At 34.6% G+C, this 17659-nt stretch overlaps 1 protein-coding gene across 1 annotated transcript in view; it reads left to right on the forward strand.

The window, feature by feature from the left end:
- CA10 (carbonic anhydrase 10) overlaps positions 1-17659 on the forward strand; it is a 696068-nt gene that overhangs the window by 100830 nt on the left and 577579 nt on the right. The window lies entirely within an intron of this gene.

Below are 17659 nucleotides of genomic sequence, written 5' to 3' on the forward strand. Positions count from 1 at the left end.
CCACTTACTTCTGATTCATATTGATCTTGAAGTCCTCTGTCACCCCCAGATCTTTTTCCAAATAACTGCTAACTAGGCCACCTTCAGGTTGTACTTGTACAATTGATTTTTTGTACCTAAGTATAAGATTTTATATCTGTCCCTATTGAATTTAATTTTATTCAATTCAGCCCAATGCTTTAGGCTCTCAAGTTTCTTTTGGATCCTGACTCGGTCATCCAGCATGTTTGCTGCAAATTTAATGAAGCTATCATCTATACTTTCTTCAAAATCATTGATAAAAATGTTAACCAGCACAAATCCCTATAGTACTTCATTAGATACCTCCTACTATATGAACTCATGTTGCTCTTGAAGTCTGTCATGACCCCCAGATGTTTTTCAGAACTGCTATCTGTGCTTCTCCCATTTTGTACCTATGACATTGATATTTGTAATCAAGTAAGAATTTGTGCTTATACATTGTATTTTATCTTAGTAGATACAATTTCATTTGAGATTCTCTGTAGCTATGGCTTCAGACAGTTTCTGCCAGCGAATATCATGTTGGGCTGCAACTGCACTCATGGAATCAGTCTCCCTATGTCATGACTACCTATTCCCTCTAACCAGCATTTCAGACACAAAATCTCCCTCTAGGACAAAGGAAAAAGAAATCGAGAACTCTAGAAACCTGTGTGCTTGCTCTCAGCTCTTGTCACTTCCTAGGGTCTCACCTCTCTATTTCCCTTTGTTAGAACTTTAGGATGCCTTTCTCGCCTTCTGTCAGGGCAACCTGCCATATTCTTCTCCTAGGCTGAAAAAATCTTTAATCCCCAACAAATTACTCAAGACACACTCTTGAACATCTACAAATACACATAATAAGCAAAATAATAAAAATCAATATCCAGTCTATCTAGGACAATTAACCCAATATCATAGGTAAGCCTCCCTCGGTATTATTGAAACACACATTAACTTTATATGTAACAAATAATACAGCAGAATGCAAGACATCACTTCTCAGGCTGTTTCAAGTAAGATATAAACATTTTCATACAGAAAATTCACGTATATTAATGTTATGATACATGCCGGCCCTTCATAATAAGCATCTAAGAGAAAAACAACAAAAACAGCAACACCTATAGCTAATAGACCTTAATAGAATCAATGCATGCTTATGGTAATGTCTAAGAAAATAATAACATGCAGAAAAATAGAAAACAGAGATGCACAATAATAATGGGCATATTCAACACCAATAAATAATAATAATAAATAATAACAATAAATAACAACAAACAATAAAAACAACAAAATACCAATAAAAGTTATGTCCAATGCATATCTAGTGAAATGAGTCTCCAGGAAATTTTTTCTTCTGCTGAAATATTCTTATCACTGCTTAAATGCTTCTAGTTCTTCTCCCTACTGGTCTTTCTTTGCCTAAACCTGAGCTGAAGATGGTATAGATTGGTATAGTTACTGTCCTGAGGTTCTACAATCATGAATTTGGAACAGTAAAGAACCTCTGAGGTCATCTAGTCCAGAAGTATCAAACTCAGGGCCAGAAGCCACAACTTTGCAAAACTCCAGCCTGCAAAACAATGCAATCTTAACCTGTTTAAAATGTATTTGGGTAAATGTTTAACAAAAAAAAGTTAAAAAAAATAAAATAGATCATATTAATTTGTGGTTTTGTAACTCAATTTGCTGCCAATAGTAATTGTCCTATTTCATTCTAACATTACTAATCTAGTCCAACCCCCTCATTTTGAGGCAAAGGAAGTTCAGACAAGTTAACCGACTTGCCCAAGGTTACAAGATAGTAAGTGGACAAGTGAGAAGATAAATTTTGATTCTCTGACTCCAAATCTAGTGCTTTTCATATGTAGCATCATCTTACAGTCTTAGGATGAATATCATTATTTGCAATCACTGGGTGTTTTCCTTGTACTCTATAGGTTGCCACAGATGAATCACTAGACAGAAAAGGAACTGCCTCTGGCATTAGTCCTCCACTCACCCGTTCCCAATCTGATCTGAATTCCTCCTTCTGAAATAGTTAGTGGGTTACAGTGGCTTCTTTATTTGAATCATCATTTTCACTACTTTCTGACTTCTTTTCTGAACCAATCTCTCAGCAGCTGGTGGGTAGGCTCTTCTCAGATATTGCTTAGCAGACTTTCCTTCCTTTCTCTCCTACTCACTAGAGTGTCCCACTTACTCTCCAAATGGGCAATATGTAGAAGCTATGAATTGTCTATGTAGAGCCCTCATCATGCTCTAGGACTATTTCGCAACAAAGCATTTTGACCAGTCTCTCAATTACTGGTGCAGAGTAGCTTTCCATTAGTCTTCTCTCTTATGTGTGACCTGAACATCAAGGCTTTTCAAAAAGATTCTGTACCTTGCCAAAGTTCTTGATAAAATACTTAAGGCAACTTGTTAGTAGTTATTGCTATCAAAGCTCTTCTAAACTCAAGCCACTGCTAGATGATTAAATTCCTTTAGCTCGTCTCATCCAACTTAGATGTTGATCATGAGTCTTTATATCCTTTCCATTTTCTAAGACCCTAAAAGACAAGATGTGGTTCTTGTCCAGACATCAACAAGTGTAAAGCCTGTTACAGTTCTGGAAGAATTGATTACAAGCATTCACTCTAAATTCCACTGAGATTTCTGTTTCAGGTCTTCATGTTCTCAGTATGTTCACCAATGTAGTGAAAATACTGGAGTCATGAGCCTTCTTGGGGATGATGAGATATAGTTCTAGGCTTCTCAATTCTTGCCAAAATCTATGCTTTCTTGAGTAGTTTCCTCTCAGAGTCTCTACCTCTATTAGAATGGATTCTGGCAAGGAATCCATATAGAGAGATATATTTCTCCAACAACATTTTGGTAACTGTTGATGTTTTCTGGTAACAGATTAGGTATATTGAAATTCAGTTACCACTAAGTCATGACTTGTGTTCTTCCTACTACCTTCCTGGGATAAAACATCCCAAACAATATCTGTTTTAGACATTTACTAGGATGCGTACTCTCCATATATGAAGAATAAGTTCATGGTACTTTTCCTTGAATATGTCTCAATAAGAAATCTCATTGACATCTCTATGGCAACTGCTGCTATCTGAGGCCAATAAAAATGAATTTTTACTAACTGAGGGTTTTCTCTTGACCAAGGCTACTGTTCAAGACCTTCATGGCCATAGAGTGCCTTACATTGGGTACCACTAGCTGCTACCTATTACCATGTGTGAAATCATCAATACTGTACTGCACTGTATAGCTGCCATTTCTAATTTTTTTCAAAGGTAAAGTCTTCTATATGGCTAATAAAGTTAATGCTGGTGCATGTGTGATGCATTTGACCAAGCCTTTAAAAATGTATTCACATTGTTTATATCATGATCTCCATGTAATTTTAGGATAACTTGTTTTGTCTTTTTGTTTCTACTTCTTTTTATTTATATATCTATGAGTTTGATCAAGCAGTGGTTTTGCAATAATAGTATAATTATCTATAAATTTATGTTTACAGTCACCAGATCCTAGAAGAGTTCCTAACTCTTAGAGATTCTTTGGCCATAGCCAATGGAAGAGTGCTTCCCTTCTGAGTCCACCTTTCTGAGATACTATTATTCCCAGAAACTTAACAGGCACCCTGCAAAACATACTTATAAGCTGATGGCTTTGAACTAATATTCTATTACTAATCCAGCACTCCCATCAATCATTTCTCATGGCCCTCAGGCCATTAAAAAAATGAGGACATCTATATACACCAATACTTCAAGAAGTTCTTATCTCTAGCTACTTTCGCTATTAGCTATTCAAGAGTAGCAAACGCCATAAAGAAGTTTTGAAGAATATATTAAAACTTGTAAACCTCATTCTGAAAAGATTAAAACTATCTTCGTTTTCTGCCATAATTATTGTTTAATATGAATTTAATAATTATAAGTGAACACAGGCTTCTCAACATAGAAAAAACAAAAAGATTGGTTATGAAATTAATTTGTTACATACATGTTGGCTTCTAAAGCATATATAAAATTCATCACTATCATAATAAAAATTCCACTTTGTAGTGAAACTTTGTTTTTATTTATTCTGTTTATTTTTTTGTATCCTTGATGTTTCTTTTCTTTCTTCCTATCATTTCCCACTATTTCTACCCCTCCCTAACATTCGAAGTCTTGCCTTATCACATGTAAGTATAGCTAAGCAAAACAAATTAGGGCAAGGCATTAGTCCTTGTCTAAAAATGCTTATCTCTTTTTGGACCTTAGTGTGTCATATTTCTACCAGTAAGAGGTGGGATACAGGGGTCATCATCAGTCATCTAACTTCATGCCTGATCACTTCATTTATCAGTCTGAACTTTTTAAAAGTTGTTTTCCTTTAAATTATTCTTATTACTCATTTCACTTGAAACATCTCATGCTAGTCTGAATTCTTTACACTCATTGTTTCTTATATAACAATATTCCAGTGCATACATCTGATGTTTTGTTTAGCCACTATTTCATAATTTTTTTTATACTCCTGGTCTCTTAACATTAAAAATTCTCCTTGTATTTCTGTCTATTATTTTACAACACATTTAGAATTTGGCCCTCTGTTTTGTTCAAATCTCAGTTAAAATTCTGTTTAACAACTCCCTTTTGCAAAAGCAGTGATTGCCATATATTAACATAAAATAATTAAGCTATAAATCAACATGCAATGTAATTAGTATATCCTACTTATGGTCATGCAGCTAAACACACTGGTAACTGATCAAGTGATAATTAGCATAGGAAAAGGTAATCAATATCTATGGAGTCAATGAAACATGCAAATAAACATCAACCTCAACAATAACCCTAAATAATAAATTAATATCCAATAGCATTGCAAAATGTCTTTATAATTCTTTGAAATAAGAGTGATGACTGGCCAATCATGAGAGGAGAAAATGCCATGGAGGAGAAAACAAAATGAAATTTTAAAATTAAAAAATGCATTAAAATATGATCTTGAAACCATTATTCCAGTGAGGAAACAAGCTTCCAAATTAAAATATAATTATAATAAAAGAAACAAAGTGCTAAAAATGATATTGAACTCAAAACTCAAAAACATAAAAATGTCTAGTTCAATGATTAGCATCTTTAATTGTGACTTCTGTGTGTAACTTAGACTTACTCAAAAAAGAGAAAACTACAAAAACTAAAATATCTCACATGAGAATCCCTACCTGCTGAAAACGAAAGCAGTATGTTGTGCTTGGAACACTAATGTGGTACAAGAAGCCCACATCATTTGTGTGCTGTTCTCTTTAAGACCCCTGAAAGACAGTATGTCACTATATCAATTATCTGGAGAGGGATCGCTACAATTGAATTGCCCACCAAATATTATTTCATCCATAATGCAATTGGTTCTATCAAAACTGCCCTGGCAACTGTGTAGAATATCCCTCCTAAAACAAACAAAATTACAGTAACTGCACTAATCATTGGAGGATATTCAGCTTATAAATGCATTGACTACTACTCCTCCAAAAATCTGAGCACAATTGCTGCCCCTTCCCTTTTTCCAGCAGAAACTCTTTCAAGAGCAAAGGAAGATAAAAATAGAAAACTCTGGAATCTTCTCTGATTACACTCAGGTCTCACCACTTCCAATCTCCTGCCAATCTGCCTCTGTTGGAGCTTCTGGGAACCTCCTCAGTACTGTATGTTTAAGAGGGATTCAATTTGCTTGCTTAGTCTCAAAGAGTAAGACGAGTACCCTAACTAGAAGTTATAGAAAGATTTTTGCTCAACAAAAGAGTGGATTTGCTAACGATTAGAGATATCCCTAGATGCAATAGGCTTGGACTACCTATCATTTGAGGTCTTTGAACAAATATCACTTGCTAGGAGTGCTATAAAGGGATTTATGTTTCAAGAAGAGGTATCCCTAGATGAATCCTAAGATTCTCTGATGAAATGACTTGCTTATTCTTAGTCCGATGTTTTTTCTATTAGAATATGCTGCCTCCTTGTTTCTAAATTGAGTTATTTATATAGCTATGCTTATTTTTAGTAAAATTTTATTGATGTCTTTGTTTTTTTATATAATCAGTTTTCTCCAGTATTCTCTCTACTTTACCAGAGTACCATCTCAGATATCAAGTAGTATTTTTAAAAACAAGAGAAAAAGAAGGGAAAATAAACAGGACAACTAATCAATACTTTGAAAAAATCTAAAAATGTGTGCAAGGTATAACATCAGTACACCTCTTGCTTCTGTGAATTGCATTGATTGGTATTGTTCTTTTGTATCTCTTCATTCAAGTCATGCTTCATCTTTATAATTCTGCTATAGTCACTTTTATTTATTTACTTATTTATTTATTTTTGTATGGTTGTTTTTTCCATTTGCCCTGTTTTAGCTTTCTTAGATCTATTTACTTCATTGTTTCAGTTTATGTATATTTTCTATTCTATGTATTCATCAGATTCATCAAATCTTACAGTACAATAACTCGTTACATTCATGTAACTCCAATTTCTTTAGCTATTTCCCAATCAATGGACATCTACTTTGTTTCTAATTCCTTTTGCTATAACAAAAAATGCTACTGTAAATATTTTGGTGTATATAGGGAAGTTCATATTACTAATGCTTTTCATGGGGTATAATTTCCAGAATGAGCTCTCTGGTTCAGAAGATTAGGACATTTTAGTCACTTTATTTGCATAATTCCAAATTGCTTTTCAAAATAGTTAGATCATTTCACAGTTCTGCCAACAATATATTAGTATGTGTATTACCCCACAACTCCTACAACATTAGTTATTGCAAATTTTCCTCATATTTTCCAATTTTCTGGGTATAAGATGAAATGGCAAGCTTGTTTTGGTTTGATTTCTCTTATTATTGGTGACTTGGAGCATTCTGTTATGGGGTTGTGAATATTTGACAATTATTTTGAGAACTGTTTATTCTTCTCTTTTGACCACTTGTCTAGCAGAGAATGGTTATATTCAAATGCATATGTGTTATATCCATTTTGGAAAAACATATCCATTATATTGGATATCAAACCTTTAGCAGAGAAATTTGATACAAAGATTTTTTTCCTCCCATTCAACCACTTTTCTTCTTAGGTACATTAATTTTGCCTGTCTGGAAGTTTTTCAGTTTCATGTACTCAAAGGTGTTTATTTTTTCTTTTGTAATGTTCTTTATGTCTTGTTTTGTTAAGAATATATCTTCTACCCACAATTGGAAGTACGTGATCTGCTTCTCTTCTATTTTTTTACATTTAATATTAACTCCATATATTCATTTGGAATGTATTGGGGAATACTGTATAAGGGAGTAATTTAAATCTAATTTTTCCCCACACTATTTTCAAGTTTTTTCCTAGGTGATTTCTGTTTTCCACTTTTCAAACACTGAATTATTAAGTTTCATTGTTTCTGATTCTTCCTTATCTAGTCTGCTTAGTTGGTCTTTCTATTTCTTAACCAATACCAGATGATTTTGATGATTGTTGCTTTTTTTAATATAATTTGAGGTCTGGAAATGATATGAGGCTCTGCTTTTATCAGTGACCTCTATCTTAATGTTTACTATGTTTACAATTTTAATGTATGGCTTACCAAAGTTTAATCAATGAGAGGCAGATACAAAATATAAAACACTAATCATTTTCTACCGTAATTAATGCCTTTTTTTACTTCTTCAAGAGAGTGCCTATTAATATGGAGAGCACTGCCTTCTCTACTGCCACCATGCCTCGACAGACAATTTTATAAGTTTATTTAGCCAAATAAAAACCATCTTCTAGTGAAAAACCCTCTAGTGAGCCTTTATAAACTTAGAAAGACTGATCTTTTATAGCGAATATCTCAAAGAGGCCATATCCAAAGCTTTCACAGTTTGGTAACTCTCATAATAATGGATCAGAGACTTTGGAATCTTAGATCTTATTTAGTAAAAACTCATCATATGACAGGGAGGTTTAGAAAGGTTAAGAGACTGGTTCAAAGTCACATAGTGACTAGTAGCTGCAGGACTAGGACTCAAAGCCAGATCTTCTGATTATTCTCCTGGCATAGTTTTCACTAACCTGCCACAGCAAGATAACAGAATAGGTTTTCAGTGGAATCCCATTAGATCAGTTTAAAAATTATAAGCCATATCATAGGCGTTTTATATAAATCTCATTGTGGAAAGGATTTTTCATTTACTCAGGAAGATGTTTTTCTTTCCAAGCAGCATAATAGAAATAGTAGAGCACTACCCTTGTCATGTTGGGGATCTTGTATAGCTCAATGAAACTATGAGCAAGACATGTCCAAGATGGATAGATCATAGTGGAGAATTCTAACAAAAGGTGATCCATTAGAGAAGGAAATAGAAAATTGCTCTTGTATCTTTAGCTAGAAAACCTCATGGACATTATTAAAATGATAAAAGATATGACTGGCACATAAATAAAAATCTTCCAGACCAGAAGGTATCTAATACAATGCTAGAGAAGAGCAAAAGACATATAAAATAGTTCCAGAAAGAATGAAGTAGCTGGACCAAAGCCGAAAGGAAGCTTAGCTCAAGATATATCTAGGGACAAAAGGGGAGCCCAATCAGTATTGCATAGGAACCTGAAAGGCAAAGGTGTTAGTGAGCTTAAATAGATGGGAGTGCGTCAATTTAACTCAGGTGATCATTACATATACTACTATGGGCAAGAATTCCTTAGAAGAAATAGAATAACCCTTATAGTCATAAAAGGGTGAAAAAAGCAGTAGTAGAATATAATCTCAAAAATGACAGAATAATAACTGTTTGAATCCAAGGCAATCCATTCAATATCACAGTAAAACAAGGCTATGCCCCAACCACTGATGCCAAAAAAAGCAGAAACCAATCAATTCAATGAAGAATTACTAACATCTTCTAGAAATACAAAAAAAAAAAAAAGATATCACAAGGGATTGGAATACTAAAGTAGGAAATAAAAAGATAATTGGAATAACAGGCAACTTTGGCCTTGGGGTACAAAATGAAGCAGGGCAGAGACTAATAGAATTTTCTCAGCTAAGTCACTGGACATAGTAAACACTCTTTTTAGACAACCTGAAAGGAAAGTAGATATATGTGGATATCACCAAATGGTCAGTTTTGAAGTCAGATTGATTATATACTTTGCAGCCAAAGGTAAAGAAGCTCTATGCTGTCAGTTCAAACAAGAGTTGGATCTAACTGTGGCTTAGGTCATGAGATTCTACTTGTAAAATTCAGACTTAAATTTTAAAAAGCAGGAAAAATCACCAGATTGTATGAGTATTACCTAAGTAACATACCTTGGGAATATAAAGTGGAAATAATGAATAGATTTGAAGGATTAGATCTGGTGGATAGAATTCCTGAAGAATTATGAACAGAGGTTTGCAATATTATATATGAGGCAGCAACAAAAAACAATCCAAAGTAAAAGAAGACCAAGAAAGCAAAATGGTTGATAAGGTCTTGCAAAAAGCTTAGGAAAGAAGGAAAGGGAAAAGGAAAGGAATAGCTATACCTAACTGTACCCAGAATCAGAGAATAGCAAGGAGAGTTAGAAAAGGTTTCTTAAATAAGCAATGCAAAAAAAAAGAATAATATAATAAAATGGGAAAGATAAGAGATTTCTTCAGGAAAATTGGAGCTATCATGGACATACTCAAGAAAAAACAGACATGGTGATAGACAAAAATGGTACAGATTCAATAGAAAAAGAAGAGAAGGTAAGACTATACAGGACTATACAAACCAGGACAGTGAGGTTATTGATCTAGAGTCATAGATCCAAGTCAATGGACTTTAAGTAAATGGACCTTAAGAAGTACTGCTAACAATAAGGTTAGGGGAAGTTACAGAATTCTAGCTAAGCTATTTAAAATAATAAAAGTTAAGGTTACTGAAATCTGCTAAAAATATGCCAGCAAACATGAAAACTCAACAATGACCATTGGATTGGAAAAGATTACTTTGTGTCTGAATCCTATAAAAGGACAATTCCAAAACATGTTCAAATTACCAAACAATTACACTTATTTCACATACCAGCAAGATTATTTGCTTACTATTCTGCAAATTAGGCCTCAGCAATATATGAACTAAGAATCACCAGAGGAGTGGGTTGGGTTTTGAAGAGGCAGAGGAACTAGAGACCAAATTGGCAACATTCTTTGGATAATGGAGAAAGCAAGGGATTTCCAAAAATCACATACATACACACACAAAAATATCTACTTGTACTTCATTGACTATGCTAAAGCCTTTGTGGATCACTATAAAAATATGGCAAGTTCTCAAGGAAAGAAAAGTACCAAATCATGTTACTCATCTTCTAAGGAACATGTATATGGATCAAGAAATAAAAGTTAAAACTAGACATGAAACAACTGAGTGGTTTAAAATTGGAAAAGGAATATGATAGAGCTGTATATTGCCACCTCATTTATTTAACTTATATGTAGAGTACATCATGCCAAATGCCAGGGTGGATGAATAAAAAACCAGAATTAAGGTTGCTGGAAGAAATGTCAACTATCTCAGATACGTGGATAATAATAATCTGATGGCAGAAACTGAAAAAGAATTTAAAAGCCTCTTGATGAGAGTGAAAGAGGAGAGCATACAGGCTGGCTTGAAGCTTAAGATGAATAAAACTAAGATCATGATCACTGGTCCTATCACTTCCTGACAAATAGAGGGAGAAGAAATAGAAACAATGCCAGATTTTATATTCTTGAACTCAAAGATCATTGCAGATGGAAAATATGGCCATGAAATTAGATACTTACTCCTTGGAAGGAAAGCAATGGCAAATTTGGGCAGCATACTAAAAAGCAGAGACATCAGCTTACCAATAAAGGTCCATATAGTCAAAACCATGCTTTTTCCAGTAGTGACATATGGCTATTAAAGTTGGACTAGAAGGAAATCTGAGCATAGCTGAGTCAACACTTTTGAGTTGTGCTGGAAAAGACTTTTAAGTGTCTTTTAAAGAGCAAGAATATCAAATCAGTCAATACTTAAATAAATTAATTCAGAATATTCTTTGGAAGGACAGATATGGAAGCTAAAGCTTAAATACTATGACCATATAATGAGAATACAGAATGTTGGAAAAGACCCTGATGCTGGTAAAGATTGAAACCAAAAAGGAGGAGGGAACAGCAGGCAGATAGATGGAAACAATGAACATGAGCTTGGACAGACTTCAAGGAATAGTGGAGAAAAGAAAGGCCTGGCATGCAGTTGTCCATGAGGTCACAAAAAGTCAGACATGAGGAATGACAGAACAACATCAGAAGACCTAGACACAAATTGTAGTCCCAATCTACTAACTTTGTGACCTTTGTTGGGTTAGTTCACCTCTTTAAGCCTCATGTTCTTTATCCACAAAATGGGGCTATGAAAATTTGCAACCTCAGGATGCTCAGTGGAAATAATATATATGAAGAGGCTTTGGAAGGGAACTTAGTAGCCATCTCAAGAGAGATTATAATGGTGGAAATAGCAATAAACTGGAAAAAACAGGATGGTTGAAATCAAGAGGACATATAGGAGAGATGAACATGGTCATGTGAAAGATTGTATCTTTGTCAGAGACAAGCAAAAGAAGGGAGAAGGAGAGAGTGATATTGAGGACTTTTGAGATATAAAAGAGGAGAAAAAGGTAAACTTAGTCTTTAATTTTCTCATTAAAGAATGAGACAACATTCTAAGCTCAGAGGGTGCAGCACGGGTAGTTTGAGAATATAAAACATGGAATAGATAAATCCAAATCTCTTACCACTTAGCCTATCATTTCTTCCTCACCATTTATTGTAAAACTAGTTAAAATAAATGAACCTCTTTGGGTTCTGCAATGAACTACATGGTATAAAATAGTGAGCAGTCACTGGACTATCTGTGGAGTTATTTCACCTCTTTGGGCTTTCTCTGCTTCAAGTTTCCTCACTTGTAAAATAAAAGTGTTGGACTAGGTAATCTCCAAAGTCTCTCCTAGTCCTTAGATTTCCTGTGTTTGTTTTGATACTCACATGGCAACAATGATATAAGAAACATAAAACTGAAATATGTTCTCTTTATTGTCCAGAGAAGGGCTCTTGCTGTGTATGCCCTTTAATCTGCCACTGATGGCCACTTTCATTGCCAGCACATTTTCCCCATGTGCTGGTGATGCATCTTCTAAAGATTACAATCTAGGGGCCAAGCAGAAACAGAACAGCTTGTACAAGTTAATGCTCCATCCTGTTAGTCTGCTTGTTTTGAGAAATTCCCTGTTAAATCATCAGTGATTCTAAATCAAATATAAATACATAAAGACGATGGTTGTTGACCTAAAAGAGAGTGATTTGAACTATAAGGAGACCTTATGAAAACCTGAGATTTCTATATGATCTCTTTTAAATGTCTAATCTTTATTTTTTTTGTCTTTTTGCTCTTTTGGTTTTCTTTCATTAATTCAATTACTTTTAGAATGCTTTCTGATGATACCTATGTTTTTTTTTAAATTTCTTAAAATCATATTTTTTCCACACTTGTGATTTCATTAATGTAGGGAGTCACCTCTACTAATGCAAAGTGATTACTTCTGTACAATTTATAGTCTTACATTGATCTATCAGTAAGCATTTATTTATCATTTGCTATGTGTCATGTTCTTTGCTAGACTCTGGAGCTACAAAAATAAAAATGAAAAAGACTGCCCTCAGGGAGCTTACATTCTCTAAGGGGAAATTGACTGTACATATTTAAGTAGATACAAAATATATGTCAAGTAAATAAAAAAGTAATTTTTAGAAGAGAGGAGCAGAATTAGCCTCTTTCAAAGCAGTGCAACTTTAAGCAATATTGGAGATGTGGAATAATGCATAGCAAGCCAACCTTAGAGTCAAGAAAACTCAGGTTTAACTTCTGGCTATGACACATATTTTTTCTTATTTTTTCTTATTTAATATAATGTTTTGTTTTTTTCTCCTAATTACAGATGCTAACAATTTTAACACTTGTTTTCCAAAATTTTGAGTTCCAAATTCTCTTTCTCCTTTTCCTTCCTACTCCCTGAGGTGGCAAGCAACTTGTTATACATGTGTGATCTTGCAAACTTTACCTCTACATTAGTCATGCTGTGGAAGTAGATTCATATAAACAACCAAAATACACACTAAAAAGTGAAGTGAAAAATAGTATGCTTTAATCTGCATTCAGACTCCATCAGTTCTTTCTCTAGAGGTAGATAGTATTTTTCATGATGAGTCTTTTGGGATTGTCTTGGATCATTGCATTGCTGAGAATAGCTAAGTCTTTCATGGTTGATAATCATCCAATATTGCTGTTACTGTACAATGTTTTCTTGATTATGCTCAATTCACTTTGCAGTAGTTCATAGACATCCTCTCAGGCTTCTCTGAAACCATCCTTCTCATCATTTCTAATGGCATAATAGTATTCTATTACCATCATATTTCACAATATCTGCAGGTATTCCCTAATCGATGACAACCCCTCAATTTCCAATTTTTTGCCACCACAAAAAGAGCTGCTAGAAATATTTTTGTACAGATATGTCCTTCCCACACTCATAGCTTTTTTTCCTCTCTGGGATACAGACATAGTAGTAATATTACTATATCAAAAGGTATGTACAGTTTTAGAGCCCTTTCAGCATAGTTCCAAATTGCTTGTCAGAACAATAGGATCAGTTTACAATTCCACCAACAATGCATTAGTCTCTGACAGATTTTTTGAGTGACTCTGAACAAGTCACAACTTCTCAGTGACTTAGGCCAATGATGTCAAGCTCAAATAGAATGAGGGGGCTATTAATCAGTATATAAGGACATTTGCAGCCACATATTTGCTTAGTTTTAAAATGTACTAATATCTATGCTTTTGTGGGAAGCCAATAAGAGAATAGATAAAAATCTGAGACTCCTCTTTTGACCCCTTTTGTGATCCTTGTGATTTCTTGTTGAAAAGTATTGTGGCCTTATTGAAAAGCTTTAAGTTCCTATCAAACCTGGATTTAAAGGGTTAACACTGTTAACACAGCAAGGAATGCTGCTGCCTGAGGCCAAAATCATAGGGGGGGGGAGGGCAATTCGACCCTGAGAGGGATATTCCCCAACTTGGCTGTTTGATATGAAGCTAGTCAAAATTCAGCCTTGGCCTTGGTCTATTCTGAAGCCAATGTTTTGTGTTTTGATGACATAATTTGTAACTTCTGCTCATCTGCAAAGTTTTGGGGGGGGGTTCTTTTGTGTGAAATGAATCTTGAAATATATATATAATAAACTCCATGCTCCTGGAGCCAGAGCTGGAAGCATGAGGTAAAAGACAACTCCCTTGTTCCATCTTTATTTCCTTATCAACTAAATTGTCCTTGTCAGATTATAAGAGATGATAAAGAGATCTTGACATGTTTTATTATATTTTTATTTATTTTGTTAAATATTTCCCAAATATATATATATATATGTATATATATATATATANTGGCTGAGGCCGGGTTTGAACCTAGGACCTCCTGTCTCTAGGCCTGACTCTCACTCCACTGAGCTACCCAGCTGCCCCCCAGATGGCCTTTTTCATCATGAGTCTCTGGTATTGTCTTTGATCACCATTTTACTGATACTGACTAGGTCATTCACAGTTGTCCATTAAAAAAAAATTGCTGTTACTGTGTACAGTGTTCTGATTCTGCTCACTTCATTTTGTTTCAGTTCATGTAATTCTTTCCAGGTTTTTCCTAAACCAGCCTGCTCAGCATTTCTTATAACATAATAGTATTCTATTACAATCATATGCCAAAACTTGTCCAGCCATTTCCTAATTGATGGACATCCCCTTAGTTTCTAATTCTTCTGCCACAAAAAGTGCTGCTATATATTTAAACCCTTACCTTCCGTCTTGGAGTCAATACTGTGTATTGGTTCCAAGGCAAAAGAGTGGTAAGGGTAGGCAATGGGGGTTAAGTGACTTGCCCAGGGTCACACAGCTGAGAAGTGTCTGAGACCAGATTTGAACCTATTATATTTTGATTTATTTCAGGCACATGCAGAAGTGTTGTAGCCCCTTGTGCCTTAGACAATTCTTTAAGGCTCTCCGTAAAAGAAAAGTTACTTATCTGCATTTGTGGAGAAAGGTTCCTGAACCAAATGAAATTAAAGACGCCTAACAAAAATGCTTTAAGCAGAGCTCACCATCAACAGGCCAGTCCTGGTTTTTGAAGGAAACAAAACCAAACATTCTTGTAGTAGAATAAAACATCCTAAACTGTACTCCATAAAATGACTTCATTTTCTTTAAGTCTAACCTGTAACTAAGATATTTTGTAATTGGTGAGACATTTGGTAGCCACTGCTCTGTTTGATTGATTCTAGGGCTGGATCTGGTCCTCTACAAGTCATGTTAAGGAAAAGTTTACTGAAAGTCCTTAGATCTGATCACTTATAAATAGACTGAGCTCTGATCATCTGATTGCCTTGCACACAACCATTTGCAATCATCTTACATAATTCCACTTTGAAATAAATGCAATTGCTCAAAAAGCAATTGAGGAACACTGAAGAGAGATTAGAGTGTTTTACCACATTTAGGAGAGAATGAAGGCTTTTTTGGTTAGCTATGTTGATCAGAACGGCCCAGGTCCCTCCTCTTCTATTTACTATTCATGGTAAAGTGGAAAGTACATTAGATTTGGAGTCCAGGGACTTATGTTTGAATTTTTGAATCACATCCCTGCCATTTGCTAGGCATGTGAGCTTAAGCAAGCATTTTATTTCTCTGGCACTCAATTTCTTTATCTATAAAATGAAGTTGGACAAGATAAAGTCTAAGGTTCTTTCCTTCCATCTCCAAGTCTATGATCCAGCTGCCCTGGCCTGCTATATATTCCTAGGAAATTATATTCTATCTCTTGCTTTTATGCTTTTGCAGAAGTAGTTAGTTCCACAAGTCGGGAATGAATTTCCTCCTCCCTCTGCTGCATGATATCTTTAGCTCAATTGAAATCCCAACTCTGAGGCTACTTCCTACCTAAGGGCTTTCTGAATCTGCTCAGTTGGTAGTCTGTCTGTTTGTCTGTCTTACTTCTTTTGTGTTTACTCAGCACATTGCATCTTTATGATAAAATGTAAGCTTTTTGAAGACAGAGATTATTCCATTTTTGTCTGTAATGGTGAACAACTAGCATAAAACCTATAGCACAGAGCAACATTTCCTAAATATTTATTGTGTTGTGTGCTTTTGTTTTTGTGTTAAACCCATGCCTTCTGTCTTAATATCATTTTTGAGACATAAGAGCAGTAAAGACTAGGCAACTGGAGGTAAGCGACTTGTCCAGAGTCACACAGCTAGAAAGTGTCTAAGCCAGATTTGGATTTAGGTCCTCCTGACTCCAAGCCCAGCACTCTATTCACTGTTCTACCTAGCTTTCCCTGTTGTGTTGTGTTGTGTTGTGTTATATGGTATGAAATTGTATGGCAGCTTGAGATAAAGTTGAACTAGATGATAATAATTATTTATTGCTATTACTATAGTTAACAGTAATAATTATTGCTATTATAATATTAATGAGACACATCACAATTATTGCTATAGTAATAATTATTATAATTAATAATTTTGTTAAAATAAAAGCAACAATTATTATAGTTAATGATTATTTTCATAATAATAATGACAATTACTGTTATAATGAGTAATAATGACTCAGTTAATAGTTATTATTGCTATGACAATAGCAATAACAATTATTACAGTTAACAGTAATAATTATACTAATACCAATTATTTTGTTCTAATAATAGTAACAGTTATTATAGTTAACAATTATAATTGTTTTGCCATAATAATAGTAAAAGCAATTATTATAGTTAACAATGTTGTTATTTCTCTTATTCTTATAATAATACTAAAGAACATTATTATCATTAATTAGAATAGCATTTATATAGTATCAGTGATGGTGAAACTTTTAGAGACTGAGTGCCCAAACTGCAACCCTCATGTGGTGTGTGAGCCCTCTGTCTTATCCCAGACAGGAGAGTGTGGAAGCACTCCCATTGGGCTGCTTGGCAGAGGGGGGAATGAAGTGAGAAATATCCTCAGCCTTATGTGGAGAGTGGGAAGGGAGCAGCCCTTTCTGGCATGTGTGCTATAGATTCACTGACATTGTCCTAGATCATCTTCAAGATAGAGATACTTTCTGTCTCTTACAATCTACATAAAATGTTCCATCTAGATGTGTGTATGTGTAAGCATGTGCCATAGTTCTAAGGCTCATGAATCTAAAAATATGCTATTTATTATTTGTTTATGGTAGGGTTAGAGTTAAGGTCTTTTATTCATTGCTCAGCTACAAATCTCTTTCCATTTTCTCCTTTGCTCTTCCCCACCTGTCTTTCAGCGGCAGTTTCTTACTACGGAAAATGGATGTAATATTGAAAATGAGCTAACTATCAATTCAGTTCCTTTCACACACACACACACACACACACACACACACACACACACACACACACACGCACACTCTCACACACACACTCCTACATCCTACTCTCTAAAAGGAGACTATTTGGGGAAGAGCTTTTCAGCTGCCATTTTTTGCAGCTTGCCAACTGGATAG

The sequence above is a fragment of the Gracilinanus agilis genome, chromosome 4 (assembly GCF_016433145.1).
Source record: "Gracilinanus agilis isolate LMUSP501 chromosome 4, AgileGrace, whole genome shotgun sequence".
In the NCBI taxonomy this organism is placed as follows: domain Eukaryota; kingdom Metazoa; phylum Chordata; class Mammalia; order Didelphimorphia; family Didelphidae; genus Gracilinanus; species Gracilinanus agilis.